Source organism: Artemia sp. Qi Xiang Cuo, chromosome 5, assembly GCF_049724085.1.
Source record: "Artemia sp. Qi Xiang Cuo chromosome 5, ASM4972408v1, whole genome shotgun sequence".
NCBI lineage: Eukaryota > Metazoa > Arthropoda > Branchiopoda > Anostraca > Artemiidae > Artemia > Artemia sp. Qi Xiang Cuo.
The window spans coordinates 45,849,130-45,860,789 of NC_142798.1; positions in this window are offsets into that span (position 1 = coordinate 45,849,130).

An 11,660-nucleotide genomic window follows, 5' to 3' on the forward strand; every position below is an offset into this window, starting at 1 on the left:
TCAATCAGATGCATTTGGTGCATCTGATTGAAAAAGCGGGGTAGTTGGGGGGGGGGGGCTTCTTGACCTCCATCACTATTAAATCTTAATCAAAAACTAGAACTTCCAATTTCAACCAAATGAGCTACCTCTAAAGCTTATGCAACAATACCTTCCATAAGAACCTTAAATGCCCCTGGGCATAACTTACAACCCTCGTCCTCAGACTCTGGTGGTTTGTATCAACCTCTAAGGCATTTTATATGATATTTGGACTATTTTGAAGAAACGAACTGTCTCAAAATATCTATTGGATACATCTCAGGAAAACACGACGTGTTTGTGTGTGTGCGCGTGTGTGGGGGGGGGGGTAGTAGCGCTCTGATCACTTTGATTATTAAAAAGGGCACTAGAACTTATGACTACCAATCCAATGAGTCCCCTCCGAAGCATACACGAATACCCTTTTTATAGAATCTTATATGCCCTAAGGGCATGGGAGGTTGTGTCATCCCTAGAGAAATTATTATATGTCCTTTGGACTATTTTAAAAAAAATCGCTATCTCATAATTTCAATCAGATGCGTTTAATGAAAGGACGGGTTGTAGCAGAGGGAGGGGGGCTAAATGCCGTCCATCACTTTTGAAGCTTAAAAAGGAACTAGAACTTCCAAATTTCAACCAAATGAAAATTGGTTGAAATACTTCTGAAAATACTTCTTGAAATACCAAATTGAAAATACTTCTAAAGTAAAAAACCATCCCTTCCATAAAAAAAACCTTAAATACCCTCTATTCATAACTTACAACCCTTGCCCCTAATCTCTGTGGTTTGTTTAAACCCTAAAAGCCTTGTTATATGACGTTTAGACTATTTTGAATAAAATGGCTCTCAAAATTTCTATTTAGATGCATTTCGGGACAATACAACGTGTGTGGAGGGGGGGGGCGGGGTATCTGCTCTCAGATCACTTTGACTCTTAAAAAGAGCAACAGAGCGCCTGATTACCAATCCAATGAGCCCCCTCCGAAGTTTATATGACCATGCTTTCTACAAAAACCCTACATGCCCACAGGGCATAACTTAAAACTCTTACCCCGAGGGATGGGGGATTTGTTATCCTCATTGACATAATTTCCAGACCTTTCAAATACGTTAAACAAAATGGCCATATCAAAATGTTGATCGGAAATGTTTGGGGAAATTATGGGCCGGGGGGGGGGGGAGTTGATTCCCCCTCCAATTACTTTCGATTATTAAAAAGGGGAATAGCCATATCAATTTCTAATCGAATGAGACCTTTTTGAAGTTTTTGCGACAACACTTTCTATTAAACCCTTATATGCCCCCAGGGCATAACTTACAACCTTAAGACTGAGGCCTGTGGGGGGGTTGTCATACACAAAGACATAATTTCCAAACCCTTCAACTACGTTCAACAAAATGGCTATATTAAAATTTTGATCGAAAGTGTTTGGGGAAATGATGGTTGTGGGAGGGGGGGGGGGGGGCATTCGCCCTCCGATCACTTCTGACTATTAATAAGGACACTCTCCCTCTCAATTCCCAATTGAAATGAGCCCTTTTTGAAGTTTCTATGACAACACTTTCTATAAAAACCTTATATACCCCCAGGGCGTAACTTACAACTTTTGCCCTGACGGCTGTGGGCAAGGACGTACCAAGAGGGGTGAAGTTAGGGGGGGTTAGTTGCCCTTCAATCACTTTTGTCTATTAAAAAGGGCACTAGCTCTTTCAATTTCCAAATGAGCCTTTTTGAAGCTTCTACGACAACGCTTTCTATGAAAACCTTATATGTCCCCAAGATATAACTTACAACCCTTGCCTTGAGGGCTGTGTGTTTGTCGGGGGGGGGGGGGAGTTGTAATCCTGAAAGACCTGTGATGTATTTGGGGAAATGGTGGGTGTGAAAGGGGGTTAGTTGCCCTCCAACCACTTTTGACCATTAAAAAGGGCACTAACCATCTGAAATTTCAATCGAACGAGCCCTTTTTGAAGTTTTTACGACGGAACTTTCTATGAAAATCTTATATGCCCCAAGGGCAAAACTTACAACCTTTTCCCTGAGGAATGTGGGGGGTTTGTCATCCTCAAAGACCTAATTTCCAAAACTTTCAACTACGTTCAACAAAATAGCTATCTCCAAATTTAAATTGGATGTGTTCGGGGAAATGTGTTCGGGGGGGGGGGGTAATTGCCCTTGAAAAGGCCATTAGCCCGTTCAATTTCCAATCGAACGAGCCCTTTTTGTAGTTTCTACATCAACACTTTCTATAAAAACAGTATATGTTCCAAGGGCAAAACTTACAATCTTTCCCCTGAAGAGTGGGGGGGGTTGTCATCCTCAGAGACCTAAATTCCAGAACATTCAACTACATTGAAGAAAATAGCTATCTCAAAATTTTGATTGAATGTGTTTGGGCAAATGGCTGGCGTGAGAGAGGGCTTAGTTGCCCTCCAATCGCTTTTGACTATTAAAAAGGGCACTAGTCCTTTCAATTTCCAATCGAATGAGCCCTTTTTAAGTTTCTACGACACCGTTTTCTATAAGAGCCTTATATGCCCCCAGGGTATAACTTACAACCATTGCCCTGAGGGCTGTGGGGGGGGGCTTCATCCTCAAAAACCTAATTTCCAGAACTTTCAGCTACGTTAAACAAAATGGCTATTCAAAATTTTGATTGGATGTATTTGGGGGGATGGTGGGCATGAAAGGGGGTCAGCTGCCCTCCAATCACTTTCGACTATTAAAAAGAGCACTAGCCCTTTCAATTTCCAATCGAATGAGCCCTTTTTGAAGTTTCTTCGACCATGCTTTCTATAAAAATCTTAAATGTCCCAAGGGCATAACTTACAACCCTTGCCCTGGGGGCTGTGGGTGGAGTGTCATCCTCAAAGACATAATTTCTAGACCTTTAACTGCGTTGGTCTGGATAACTTACAACCATTGCCCTGGGGGTTATGGGGGGGGGGCTTCATCCTCAAAGACCTAATTTCCAGAACTTTCAGCTACGTTAAACAAAATGGCTATCTCAAAATTTTGATTGGATGATTTTGCAGAAATCAGTGGCGCCAATTCACGAAAAAGTAGGGGGGGGCAAGGATTTTTTTCAATTTTTTTTTTAATTAAGATGCAAAAAAAAAACAACATTTAACAAATATACCTAAAACAGGGGGTAGTGGCGAGGTCGCTGCTTGGCAAAATCGTCGACTAATCTATCCAAATCCAGTTTCTTTACCTCCTCTTTTTCAATGGCCATTATCATGAGATCACTGAGTCTGTTGTTTCACAGCGTCAATCACAGGTAGTCCTTCACACGCACTACTGCCGAGAAGAATCGTTCATTGCTGGCAGTGGTCACAGGCAAAGTAGCAACTAGCTTCATCAGTTTTAGCACTGCAGAATAGGCAACTGAGAGGTTGGATAAGATTTCGATAGCTCGAAGAAGATCCATTTTTGAAATATCACTTTTTGACAGATGCAGCTTTGCAAGAGAAAGCTAGGATTCTATGGCATGGTCATCGACACCGAGAATCTCTTGATAATGACACATAACTCTTTCCACTTTCGAAAGTTCGAGAAAATTAGAACTTGAGGGGTCAAAGGCAGATAAAGCGTCGAGCAGAGGCATATTCTGCATGAAACGTTGGTCTATCTCACTCGTGAAACAATCTATTACCTCAACGTACAGAAGTTTACCGCAGTCTGATTCAACTGGCTGACTGATATTACGTTTACCGGTTGTTGAGTTTGAAAGAAAGTCTTTGAGACAAATGGAAATGGTTTGACTTCTCTTGCTTTAAGCACTTGTTTTAGATTGTGGAGATTTCGATTCCTGGATATCGTTTAAAGCCAAGAATTCAGATATGTTTTTGCTTAAGTTGTTCCATTCGTTATCATTTCTCAGCTTTTGGAGTGTCTCATATGTCCCAGAAATCAGTGCAAGTGCCTTATAAATCAACAAAATTCCGGATTGAAGTTGCTCTGATAAACAATTTACAATGACTAATACTTTTTCCATTATGTGTAAAGTTGAAACAAAAGAGGCAGAGTTGATTTTGTCCAGTAGTCCTTTTGCTTCACACGCTGCCTCGCTGTTGGAACTATCAGAGACTGCGGCAAGCACACAATACAATCAAATCTGGCCTTCACCTTTGAAATAGAGCGGACTGCATAAAACCAGCGAGTCTGGAAAATCCTCTCAAGCTCCAAGACTTTGCCCGCTAATACGCTGGGATTCCACAAATAGCTCGTGACGAGTATTGCTGCATCATATAAATGTGTAAAGTCTTTGCACCACAGAGAAAAATTCATAAAGTTTGCTGATATTTTTTAGGCAGTCAGTCAAACCCAAGTTTAATCTGTGGGCGTGACAGTGTACATAAACTGCATGAGGCACCTTCTCCCTATACTTTGCTTGAACTCCGTTAAATTCCACACTCATAAAGGATGCGCCATTATAACATTGGGCAATACACGGCATCGAATCTACACCAAGCTTTTCTATAGTTTCACAAATCGAGGTGGATAAGCTCTCGGCGTCTAATTTGTGCATGTGATAGCAGCCGATTGGTCGCTCCACTACTTTCCCATTTGATATATACCTGAGTAGGATCGCTAATTGTTCTTTTCTAGAAACGTCTTTTGTCTCGTCGACAAGAATAGCAAAGTAATTAGCTGATTTTACTTCTGAAATAATATCTTGGCGCAAAGCACTTCCTATCAGTGTAACTGTGTCATTTTGGTACTGATGACTGCAATAGTGACCATATCGGCGCTGTAACTTGGCCTTCAGCTTTTCGTCGCCTTTAGACATTTCCTCCATTAATTCAACCAAATTACTCCGGTTTGCAGATGTTTCTGATTCGTTATGACCCCTCAAAGCAAGACCCTGGCGGCCAAGAAAGCAAATAGCGCGAAAAATGTACTTCACATGATATCTATTTTCCTGAACCTCTTGAGATCTGGATTGAATTAAGGTATTCGCTATAGATTTCGAAGTATCAGTACTCATTATCTTAAATTCCGTCCATACTGACATACAAAGCCTATGACTTTCAGAACCATCATGATGCTTTAATAGAGGAGAACTGTCTTTCCACTTGCAAAATCCTGACTCAATGAAAGCCCTTTTTCCAGCAGTTTCTCCAGCCCTTAGAGTCCCCATAGAAAAATGGCGGCAAGCAAAACAAAACACGGAATTCAAGTTTTTAGAGTATTCATTCCATTCATAAGTCTTATAGTAATGTGCACTGAATTTCCTTCCGTTAGAAGTGGAAGCCGGATATCTCTCAAGAATAGGTTGAGCTGGTTTGTCATGACGCGTCCTAGAGATATCTGAGAGAGTTTCTTGACTGCTACTGGAACCCGCAAGGGGTTCAGCGATGCAGACCGAACTTTCATGTTGATCTGAGCCATTTATTGTTCCGCTTGTTTTCGAAATTCTGTCACAGGTGGGGGAATTTATCTCAACTAACCCGAGACTTTGGGCGCTGACACTATTGCCAGTCTCTTGCACTAAAGTTTCTTCATTTTTCTTCCGCATTTTCACCAAAAAAAATCCAAAGTTTGTTGTCGCTTTTTACTCATAGTTAAACGAGTAGTAGACAAGGACTTCACTCAGACACGGCAAGAGAAGAACTGAAGAAACACGTAGAAACTCACTTAGAAAATCACTCCCATACTCCACGGTAAAACTACCCCGCTTAGAAACTCCATAAGCCAATCACTTATATTTTCTGTTCATGACAGTCCCATACACTCCACTGGGACTATTCATCCCATAAACTATTCAACAATGTCAAGAATCTGCTGAACAAAACCCCCTTGAAACCCTAGAACACATTTCCTTTCCCAGCTACTAAAAAAGGCAATATACAAAACTTATAGTTTACAACGAATTCTTCACAAGAACAATAACGAAACGGGTACTGACCACATGAAGCTTAGTTTTGAATGAACCCTACTCGGAAATAAAATAGTGTAGACGCGCTCGCTCTTAGACATTTCAAAACAAGATTATATAATTAGGGCACCAGTTTGTTGGTCGTATTTATTGGACCAGTTGCTGGTTTAATATAGCACATAGCTAAAATAGAAAATAGCTGTGAAATATAAATAAGAAGGTAATTTTCAAAGTCTAGGGGGGGCCATGCCCCCCCCCCTAATTGGCGCCCCTGGCAGAAATGGTGGGCGTAAAAGGGGTGTTAGTTGCCATCCAATCACTTTTGGCTATTAAAAAGGGCACAAGCCTTTCCAATTTCCAATCAACTGAGCCCTTTTCGAAGTTTCTATGACAACTCCTTTGATACAAAGTGCCCTGGTCTAAAAGAAAAAAAAAACATTGTTCTTTACTTAGGCAGTGCTATTGCACTGCCTATAATTAACTACTTAATTTTTGGCCCCCAGGCCAAAAAGCATAATTTTTGGCAATATGTCATTCTTCATCTAGAAAACGTGGCCTAACCATCTTAACTCAGTGGCGGCGCGTCCACTAGACAAAGTAGGCGGCCGCCTAGGCTGGCAACCTGGGGAGGGCGGCAAAAATGGAAAAATTTAAAAAAGTTCATTGCAGAATAAAATTTTATGAATATTAGCTTCATTTACGTTTTACAGGTCAACTTACTGATTCATACTGCATGAGAGACTTGAGTGACAGACGACACTCGATAGTAGTCAACGGTGTTGGTTGTGCGCTGAGGAAGGTGAAGAGGCACGGTTCGGTACTGTGCTATATGCGGGGATTGGGAAGCAGGGAGGGGGCGCGGCCGCTTCCACGTACTCTTAGAGTAGCCACGTGGCCTTGAAGGCTACGAAGTTCTTTGCTTTGGTTCAAAAACTTTATGTTTATTTTTCTGCTTCAACACAACATTAGAAAAAAAACTTTTAAAAAATATGTAACTAACTTGAAACCAGATGGTTTCAAGTTAGTTACCCTTAGGGAAATCAGATGGGAAAGTCGAATAGATGCTCTCGTACCTCTTCGATATCAACTGGGTGATGTTCATAACACTTTAATGGACATTTATGAAGATCGCTCTTTAAATGGGTTAACAGGTAACAACTCGTGAGTGCAAGCTTTAAGTCTGGCAAAAAACATAGAAAAATTCAATTTTGTTGTAAGCGTAGTTTTATGGCACAGTATACTTTTTGAAATCGACATAACAAGTAAGCAGTTACAATCCAAGCAATTTGATTTGACTGCTGCCAAAGATCAACCAAGCAAAAGTAAATTTTACTTATAAAGGTTACGTTGCGACGATGGCCTTGGAAATATTCTAATTGACACCAGAGGAGTGGCAGAAGATCTAAACATTCAACCAACATTTGAAACAGAAACCCTGCCAACTTGGTTGAAAAAAAAGAAAAACAGTTTGACTACGAAGCAGATGATGAACCTTTGGTATCCCCCCAACAACACTTCAAATTCAATTGCCATTTTGCCATTCTCAATACTGCAATTTCTTCTCTGGATGAAAGATTTCAATATTTAGACGAGTTTACTTCTATATTCGGATTTCGCTTCAACATATCCAAGGTAAATACCGCAACAGCAAAATCCCTGATGGACGATTGTATGAATTAACAACATTTCCTCTCAAACAATGAAGCTAAAGATATTGAAGGCGACGAACTTTGCAATGAAGTTCAAGCCATTGCAACGAGAATACCCAAGAACGCAAATCCAGAAGATGTCCTTAACTTCATAATAAGCAATGGCCTTAAAGATTGTGCCCCAAATTTGCCAGAAGCTTTACGGATTTTGCTGTGTCTGTTGCTAGTGGTGAGCATAGCTTTTCAAAATTAAAATAAATTAAAACTATATTTGATCCACCATGACGCAAGAAAGGCTTCAAGGACTAGCCACTCTATCAGTTGGCAGACTTGGCAAAAGACATTGACTTGAACAAACTGGTGACTTCTTCCACGAAGATGATATTAAGAAAAATTAATTGTGAACTGTAAACGTTATTTCGGTTAACATTTCCCTATAGTCTATGCAAATTTTTAGAATTGAAGTTATCCCTCCTGCAAAATTATTGGTTTTCTTTGATAAGTTCCTATTATGTACCTAATGAAATAAACACTCTGACACTAAGGGTTTCACGTATTCATAACTATGGTTGTACTAGCAGCCACACAGGTTAGATTTTCCTTCTTAAGTATCCCTTATATTGTTTGTATCTGCTTTATGTAATTTGTGACTGTGTGTGTAAATTAATGTAGCCTAATAGTCTCGTTAAGCGCCAAAAAAAAATGCATCAGAAGTGGTGATTTTGGGTAAGGGCTCAATTGAGGCAGAAAATGGAAACAAAAAATCTAATTGTGGCGGAGGGGCGGGGGCGCAAAACAAGATCTTGTCTAGGGTGGTAGGATAGGTTGCGCCAGCCCTGTTTAACTTTTCTTTTATTATAGCCTAGATAGTGGGACCAAATCATATTTTGTAGGCAGCTTACTGCTTAATGTACAGTCAGTCAAATGAATACCTATAACTATCCTGAGACAATTCCTTTGCAAGTGATTTGTGGTAGTTTTATGCTTGGAAGATTAGTTGACTTTATTTCTGCTCATTTTTGGCTCAATGGAACTCTTTACTTTTCTATGAAAAACTTGTTTTTTGGATTTTTTTTTTTCAAATAATTTCTGTTTGTTTGTTATTGACAGTCTTTTTCATGGAAAAAAATAATATTTTATATCTTTTCAGTTTTTTCTGTAAGAATCCGTCTGGGTTGCTATTTGTATGTTGGAGAAACTTTTTCAACAATTTTTAATCCTGAGACAAGCAGTATTTTTTAATTTGATTTTTTAACTCCTGAAGTTGACCTGAAAAATAAAACCTAACATCATTCCCATTACACTTACACTCTTTTTATTTATTTAAATTGTAAGACCAGATGTAGTAATACTAGTAGCCCAAAAAGTTTCAACTTAATACCCCAAGTCATTCTCAATACATTGCTGAGATGTCTCATTGGCAACCATTAAGGTTTAAGTTATCTTTGTTTTTATTTATTTGATTTTTCTTTCTTTTTAGTGTAATTTACTCTGCTTGTTTTGTATAAAAGTGGGTTATAAATAAATCATTATTATTATTATTAAACACAATGCCTTTTTATTTAATTTAAAGCAACATTCAGTTTTAAAGCATAATGGGCCAACTGTATAATTCTGGGGGGTTAACATACGCAATATCCCTAAAGACGTAGTTGCTGGACTCTTCTAATGTGATGAACAAAATGGCTGTCTCATAATTTTGACTGGATGTGTTTGGAAAATGAATGGGCTTGAGATTAGGGCTACTTGCCCTCCAATCTCTTTTTCCTCTTAAAAAGAGCGCCAGAACTTTTAATTTTGAATCAATTTATCTCCTTTAAAAGTTTCACTGATCTTTCTAGCTATTATAGAGTGGTGCTACCTATGATATTGCTTAAATGCTCTTTTTAAAACATGCATGCATACAGCTTTTTTTAATTTAAACTCCTCCTAAATGTTCCCTAAAAGTTTCACATTAATACTCTTAGCATCATTAGTTAAACTAACTGTAGTGGTAGTATTAAAAGTATGCACATAGTGCCTTCTAGCTAGTTCAAAATCCACCACAACTTATGCTTAAAGGTTTAAATAATATATGTTGCTCTTTAAATATTGCTTTATCACCTTTTTGAAAGTCCACATGCTTATAGTTTGTTTTGATTTAGTTCAACATCCACTTAAATATTCCTTAAAAACTTCACCTTATTACCTGCAGCTTGCACAGTAGCAATAGTTGTACCAGCATTATTAGCAGTATGCACATAGCACCTTTGGTTTCTTCAACATCCCCTTCAACACATGCTGAAAGTTTCAGCTTAATACCATCATCCATTCCTGAAGCATTTCTGATGTGTCTGCTTGACAACCTGTGTGGGCAGTGTGTTTCAAATTTCTTCCATACAGTTATTATATATCCCAAATTTTTTGCCTTAAATATCCTTGGTTTTAATAGCAGTAGTAGCAGTAGAATGAAAAGTAGTTGCCCTAGCTTTAGTGGCAGTAGTAGTAATAAAAGCAGCAATAATAGTAACAGTAGTAGTAGTACAAGTAGATGCAGTAGCATTAGGATGCCAATATTTTCTTTTGTCCAGTTCAACATCCCTCACAACAAGCCTTGTTAGTTTCAACTTCACACACCAAACTGTTCCTAAGAAATTACTGTTGTACCCTTTTGACAACCTGTATACAGAAAGCATGTTGTGATTTAGTTCACCTTCCCCCTCAAAATTACTTGAAAATGTCACCTTTATACCCTTAGGCATAGTTGTAATAGTAGTCACAGTGGTAATATTGATATTACTAGTAATAGTATAAAATAGTGGTAGTACTACTAGCAGTAGTATATAAGATACTAGGGTATATAGGAGTGCGGTTATTGATGTTAAAAGTAAAGATCACCATCAAGTAGTATCTAGGGTTAATTTAAAGCTGAAATTTTCAGAAGGGTAACTACCTCCCAGGAAGTTATGATGTTGGTAGATTCCAGGATGAGAATTTGAGAGAAAGTAGCCATAGCACTAGCAGTACTAGTATTAACATATTAGGCCCGTTTTTTAGCACTAAGATCTTACATCTAAGGTCTTACATCTTTCTGCAAAGATTATCGTTTTTTAACTCATGTTTGTTCTAAGATCTTACAGCTCACTGATGTTAGCAAAAAGTGTGAAGAACGCCATTTTTCTGCCATATAGAACAATTATGAGAGAACTTAGATGATCTACTCATCATTGTTCTCAGACCGCTGATCAGAGCAGAATGATGAAAGACGTTTGCACAAAAACGACCTAAGATGTAAGATCTTTGTTCAAAGATTTCACTTTTAAGCGATTTCTGACAAAAGATGTAAGATCTTAGCATATTGGTGAGTGAAAAAACAGGCCTAGTGCCTTTTGGTCAGTAGAACAACCCTCTCATCAAGACATTGCTAATGTGTCATTTGATAACCTGTATGTTCATATACTTCTTGAAATTTTCATCTCAATACTCTTAGCCTTACATGTAGTTGCAATAGAAGTAGCAGTAAATGTATCAGTGACAGTATTGTTAGCAGTAGTGTGCACATTTTGCCTTTTGGTAAGACGATCTTCCCCCTCTAAGCATTTTCTGAAAGTTCCAACTTAATACTCAAATCATTTCTTGAGATACATTATTTTGACAGTGTGCATGCACATAGCATCTTTTGATTTAGTTTAAATTTCCCCTCAAACTGTAAATAGATTAGTGAGATAGTAGCAGTGGTGGTAGTTGTAGTAGTATTGGTACCATCTTCCTTATCATTTCCTGAATTTTCCAAATTAATGTACTCAGTTATTCCTGTTATACCCTTTTGACAATCCATATATACATAACATGTTTTGTTTGATTCAATGCTCTCTACAACCTTCTCTGAAAGGCTCACCTGAATTTCCTTTGTTTTCTAGAAAAGTAAAGTTTAAACATGCATACCTTTCTCAATAACATATACTATGTGTAAACAATGAAAAAATTGCCTAACTTACAACCCTTGTCTTGAGGACTGTGAGGAGGTTGAAATCCCCAAAGATATAATTACTGGACCTTTCAACAATACTCAACCAAATAGCTCTCTTAAAATTTTGATTGGATATGTTTTAGGGAATGATAGGT